A 6876-nucleotide genomic window follows, 5' to 3' on the forward strand; every position below is an offset into this window, starting at 1 on the left:
ACTACTACCAGACCATACATTTCATTTGCTGTTGGAATCCTCTCCAGGTTTATGCAAAAGCCTTGTGAGGGACATTGGTCTGCTGCAAAAAGAGTTCTAAGGTACTTGAAGGGAACTCAAGACCTTGGAATCAAGTATACACAGGTGGACGACTTCAACTTGATTGGATACTCTGATTCAGACTTCGATGGAGACAAAGAAACTGGGGTATCTACTTCAGGATATGTTATGAGTCTTGGATCAGGAGCTGTCTCCTGAAGATCACGCAAACAATCAGTACCAGCAGATTCCACAACAGAAGCAGAATACGTGGCAGCAGCTGAAGCAACGAAAGAAATTGTGTGGCTCAGGAAAATTCTTGAAGACTTGCAGGTAAAACAAACGCAATCAACTCCACTCATGATTGATAACACCTCTGCAATAAAGTTGGCCAAGAACCCAAAGTTCCATGATCATACTAAGCACATCAATACTAAATATCATCTGATCCGACATCATGTTGAGGCCAAAACAATCCATCTCCGTCATTGTTCCACAAATGAGCAAATTGCAGACATCTTCACCAAAGCGCTTGGAAGAGAAAAGCTTGAAAGATTCAGAACGATGCTTGGAATCACCAACATCCCTTCAGATTAAGGGGGGAATGTTGACACCTAATCCTCAACGGATGGGTGAACTGGAACGTGAACAGTCATCAAGAAGATGAACTGTTCCGTCTCCTTCTTGTATATAAACAATAGTTCTCTTAATGAAATATTATCTCAGTTTTCTTCTGTTCAATGTGGAGTTACCCTGGCCTGACAGTATAAAACACTAAGAATGAGGAAAACAACACAAAAGGTGAAAGAATAGCTAAAACCAAAGTGGCTTTCAAGCAATACCTAAAACTACATGAAAAAAAATGAATTGTGATGAGAGGCATTAACAGCTCTAACTAAAGACATTAAGTAGAACTGGAACAATGAAATGTGACAACATGCATGGCATTGTTTAACTATTATAAGTTTTAAAAATTTTATATAGAATTTGATCAAATAATTTTAGTTAAATTATAATTTTTTCCTATATAGAATATATTTTTATTATATATATATATATATATATATATATATATATATATATATAATTATGAAAAATCATTATAACACATAAATTGTGAAAACTTTACCACTCAAATTTATAATATATATTATGAAAGATTTTTAAAACACATAAATTGTGAAAAATTTACAACTCAAATTTATAATTTCAATAAATCCTTACTTTCCATAAATCCCTACTTAATTCTCAATAAATTAAACTAGAAATTTTGCCAAAAAGAAAACTACAACTATGTTAATTAATCACATGAACACTTTGATTAACTAACGTATCATAACCCGTTGATCCATCTGTTTCCACGTAATTCAATTCTATATTTAAAATTATTTTGAAAAATTTAATAATCAAACGTATCATAACCCGTTGATCCATCTGTTTCCACGTAATTCAATTCTATATTTAAAATTATTTTGAAAAATTTAATAAATGAACGAATTCAAATAGATTGCTTCATTCATGTAAACTCAAATTCCCAGAATTTACAATTGGCCAATCTAGTCGAGAAAGTCGAGAATGAGATGGATGCTCGCCTGTCATGCGGATGATGATGTCACTCTAAACATCTGACCTATCTAGCTTACAGATGGCAACAGCACGCTTTACTTATCGAACGTATTTCCTAGACGTTACAATCACAATGACATTACTAAAACCCTTTCTTAAAGTTTGGATAACAAAAACTGGTCCACCCCCCGAGATTCACGCCGCGGAAATCTTAAAATATTTAATATTTTAATGCTTCTTTCCACTAGTGATATGATAGATTGACCGGAAATTTGGAATATAAAGCGAAGCCAATGTTACATATGTAAAGTAACTAGAAAATTGATTTAGACGCTGAAATGCATCAAAGTGAATTTAGGTCGCCATAATCACTAAAGAACCTTTGAGAATAATTGATGTTACATCTGTATAGTAACTAGAAAATTGATTTAGACGCTAAAAGTGCATCAGAGTGAATTTAGGTCGCCATAATGACTCATGTTGTTCGAATTTGATATTATAAAGAAGATTGCAACATCCAATTCAACCAAGAGAACTTCAGAGATGGCACAAATGGGATTATGCAAAACTGCAACAATTTTTTTTTACATATGCAGTTTCGTGTTATTACCTTTCAGTGCCATTATGCCATGGCACGAAAAAAAATCAAATTTTAATTATGCTTTCAAAAATGTATCCAATATGTATCAGTGACGCATCATCTTATTGAATCCAATATGTATCAGTGACGCATCATCTTATTGAGTGTGAGGCCACATCCCGTGGCGGAACGAGGCAACCTTCCTAGTTTCTCAATACCTTCTGCAAACATCACCCCCATTCCCATGAAGAAATGGGCTTCCAAATGGCAATGGAAAACCCACACTCCGGGATTGTCTGCCCTGAACCGCAGAGCTGTCCATCCATACGGAAACAGAGCCACCGTGTTACGAAGAGGAGGATTGACCAAGTTGTATTTCTTGGGATCTTCTAGGGGATCGAACACGCCATCACCGTAACCAAGAACCCAAAAATCGTGACCGTGCAGGTGCCATGGATGGATCTCCGAGATATTTACAGTCAGTGTGTTTGCATTCTGAAGAATCACATCTACTACAGAATTCAGCTCAAATACGTACACGCCATTCCCTTCAGTGGTATTAGGGTTGGGGGGAGGAACATAGATGTTGTAGTCTCGAGGGTGGTAGGTGTCCGGAAGGGGCGTGGGGTCATAGGCGCCTTGGATTTTGTATTTCATGGCGGCCAGGTATGGAGTGGGAGGAGTAACCAGAGAGATGTTGTTGACTGCCCATTTTACAAATCCATTGATCTTGTTCTGGGTGTTGAGTAAGATCATCTGTCTGGTAGATTTCATAGGAGGAGGCTTTTCGTGTCCGCGGAGGGCCAGGAACTTCTTGGCTAAGGTCTTACTATAGGTAAAGTCGTTCCAGAGAGGGCTTGGAGGGGGCGGCGTGGTGGGCCGATTAGTGGAGGGATTGGGGAGATAGTTGAGGATGGCCAGGCCAGTCGGCGTCTTGGCTTGCCGCCCTCTCACATTCACAGCTGCCCAATAGTTCTTCGACCTGATCTGTCCTTACCAAAACTGAATACGATTCTCCCGAATACACGTCCAGATTCCGCACCGACACCGGTTCTACGTAGTGCCCGTCCGCCTCCACAACGGTCATGTTGTGTCCCTGAAAATCATAGAACAAATAATTAGTTCACATTTTAACTTCTAATTAAAGATGAAAGATTATCGAATCAATGAATGTGTTATTTCACCTGAATCAGAAAATTGAGAGCGCATAACGAGGCTACGCTGGCGATGCGTAGGCGGTATGTCTTGCCAGGTTTTACTGGTAAAATGTGGGTTGAGCATTGGGGGCTTGTAGCGTTGCAGGCTTTTGTGCTGTCTAACGAGCAGTCGTATTTTCCTCTGCCCTCTATCAATAGGGACTGCAATGTATTCAACCCAGAAAATTCACTTCTATTAATTGAACTTCCAAGTTTCGATCATAGAAAAGTAGTTCCATGGCAGAATAATACCTGAGGATCTCCAACCCAGACGAAGGGATTGGATGAGAGGCCCACTGCTTGTTCGTAAGTGCTAGTGTGCCACCAGTCATTGAGGATGATGCTCAGTTCCCCATCATAGACGAAGGGCTCTGGTTTTGCGGAATCGACTATCAACGACCCATATAAACCAGCCGATCGCTGCAGACCGTAATGGCCATGATAGAAGTATGTCCCAGGCTGCATGTATATATATATGAATGATAACATTAGGACATAGTCTTCTAATTACAGAATCCCAAAGACGTAACTGTAGAAAAGTAAAAACATGATAAACATACATTGTCCACAACAAATCTGTAGATGAAAGTGTCGCCCGGTTGGATCACACATTGGGACATGGGAGTTCCATCGCTCCACGGAGTTCCTTTCTGAACCACAACATATTGATCAGTACTGTATTATATGATAAGAGCATATAGGGGTAACGACAATCAATTCACCAACATAAGAATTAGTTGTCGAATTCCTTTGGTAGAGACAGAACGTACCTGGCGAATTCCATGCCAGTGAATAACAACATTTTCAGTGGGCATCTGGTTGTTTAATTCAACTACAACGGTGTCTCCTTCCCGAGCTCTGATTGTTGGACCCGGATACTGCCCATTAATGGAGATAGTCGTCGTTTGCACACAATCAGGAGACCAATTTTGGTAACTGAGCGTCCATTTATGGCTTTGGACTATCGCCGAAGAGACAGGCGCCATTGCCAAAATCACCATCACCGCAAACACAAACCAGGACGCTCGGTACAACAACGGTTTGTTTCCCGAGTCCATTTTTGCACAGTTCAAAGACTGCAGCCTAAGGCTACGGCCAACCCTCCAAGTGCAGGCGAAACTTTTGCACGTCAAAGTTAAAACTATCTGGATCCAATCAGGATCGAGGTAATTCATCCAGAAAGGGAGCGTCGCGGTACATAAACTCTGGAAACAATTTTCCGCGGCGTTGCACTTGTCATGTTCCTGCCCCCTCTTATACGCTGTGAACGTATGCTAAAAACACCGATATTTTTATGTCATTCAGCGCCCTTGTCTGTGTGATTTAACATGAGCTGTTATTGCACCCACTTGGCCAACATTTGGGAATACAGCAACATTGGGTTAGTTGGGAATAGTACATCTCAGATACGGTTTAAAGCATGATCTTCAGTGTCAATCAACCCTGGTTATGATTCCACTAACATAACCAATAGTGAGTGTATCTGGAATATACACCAACGTCGTTTATTTAATTTATTTAATCTTAATAGGTTATAATTTGCATTTGTATTATTATTATTTTTATTAAATTAAAATTTAATTTGCATGTGTATTATTATTATAATTTGCATTTGTAATATTATTATTTTGCATGTAAAAATTAAATTTTATTATAAAAATGTTTTTTTTACATGTAAAGTGTAAAGTGATTTTGGATGTGATTTAGTTGCATAATGAGTGTTTTTAAAATATATATAAGTGTGATTAGATTAATCTATTTAATTTTTTTTTTAACTAAATGTTTTTAAGTCAATTAAAAAATTTAGAAAAAATGTTATAATTGTATATATAAAGGTTGAGTTTGTATAATTCCACTCTGGCATGGAATTCATTTATAATCATAAAAGATAATTTTAATAATGAAAATTATAATTTGACCAAATTTATATAAATGATAGAAAAGATAGAAAAAGTTCAGATCATTTATTGATTATAGTTCATATTCGTTGTTATTGTTCAAAATTTAATAAAAAACACACTCGAATTGTATATATCGTTGCTGAGATTGCATGATCCTCGTGAAACAAGAAATTTAATAAAAACACATTACAATTGTATATAGAATTGCTGAGATTGCATGATCCTCGTGAAACAAGAAATTTCAAGGGTATTCAATCCATTTATAATTAGAAAGTATATTTTAAACAATGAAAAGTTACAACTTGATAAAAAAAATTCAAATTTCTTAGATGTCGTAATCCATGTGTATGCCATTTAACATTAAATGTGATTCCACACACATATCTTAGGAATAAGGGTATGCTTTTTATGCTTGAGCTAGATTTAACATTATGTGTGATGCCACCCACATGATCCACCTATGTTGTATTATGTTGGGAATAAGGGCATGCTCTTGATGTATGAGTTAGATTTAAGGTTACATATAATTCCACTCTAAAAATAAGGACATGCTTCTTATGCTTGAACCAGATTTAACATGATGTGTGATGCCACCCACATGATCTACATAGATCATGTTACGTTGGAAATAAGAACATGCTCTTAATCTAGATTTAGTATGATGTGTGATGCTACCCACATAATCCACATAACTCATGTTATAACATGCTCTTAAGTTAGATTGAACATTACATATAATTCCACTCAGACTACCAATATTAAACATGTTAAGAATAAAACCATGTTCATTATGTATGAGTCAACTTTACATCTGATTTCACTTACATAACCAAAAGCAAGACTTGTGAATATATATAAAACATATTAAGAATAAAACCATGTTCATTATGTATGAGTCAAATTTACATCTGATTCACTTACATAACCAAAAGCCAGACTTGTGAATATATATAAAGCTGATTAAATTTTAGATTCCTTATACCTCATTCATAGAGGTTATATGTGCTTTAACATTAGGTGTAATACCACCCTCATGATCGACTTTAGATATGTTTGGAATATGACCATGCTCCTTATGTATTAGTTAGATTTAACATTATGCGTGATTTTGCTCACATGTTGAGTATGTATGTTCACAATAAGAATTGTTCCTTAGATTTAACATTATGTGTGATTCCACCCACATACATTGAGTATGTTGGAAATAAACACATGTACCTTGTTAAGCGTAAATATAATTTCACTCGTATAATAAAAAATTAATATTTTATGATTATATATAAATGTAATTTGAATATTATATATATATATATATATATATATATTACAATCAAATATAAAAAAAAAAATATTAAATTTATATTTTATTAAATATAAAATAAATTAATCAATCCTTAATAATCTTAAAAAATCTATATCTTATAATATTTTGACTTTTTCTTTATACTTTTTCTTTAGACGGTGGAGCGATAAAAATCTTGTCATTTATTAATATTGAGTGTAGATCCATTGGCATATATAATTATGAGTTTTTTGGAAATATATGTAAGATAAGATTTATAAGGATAACATTTTAAAATTTTCTTCTTTATAA

General features: G+C 35.5%; 1 pseudogene; it reads right to left on the reverse strand.

Annotated features, from left to right (window-relative positions):
- Nucleotides 1–2326: 2326 nt before the first annotated feature.
- Nucleotides 2327–4439, reverse strand: LOC149163854 (L-ascorbate oxidase-like; annotated as a pseudogene).
- Between the last annotated feature and the right edge of the window lie 2437 nt (nt 4440–6876).

Source organism: Pinus tabuliformis, chromosome 5_1 (assembly GCF_031772625.1).
Source record: "Pinus tabuliformis cultivar Carrire ecotype Pingquan chromosome 5_1, CPIR1, whole genome shotgun sequence".
Classification (NCBI taxonomy): Eukaryota; Viridiplantae; Streptophyta; class Pinopsida; order Pinales; family Pinaceae; genus Pinus; species Pinus tabuliformis.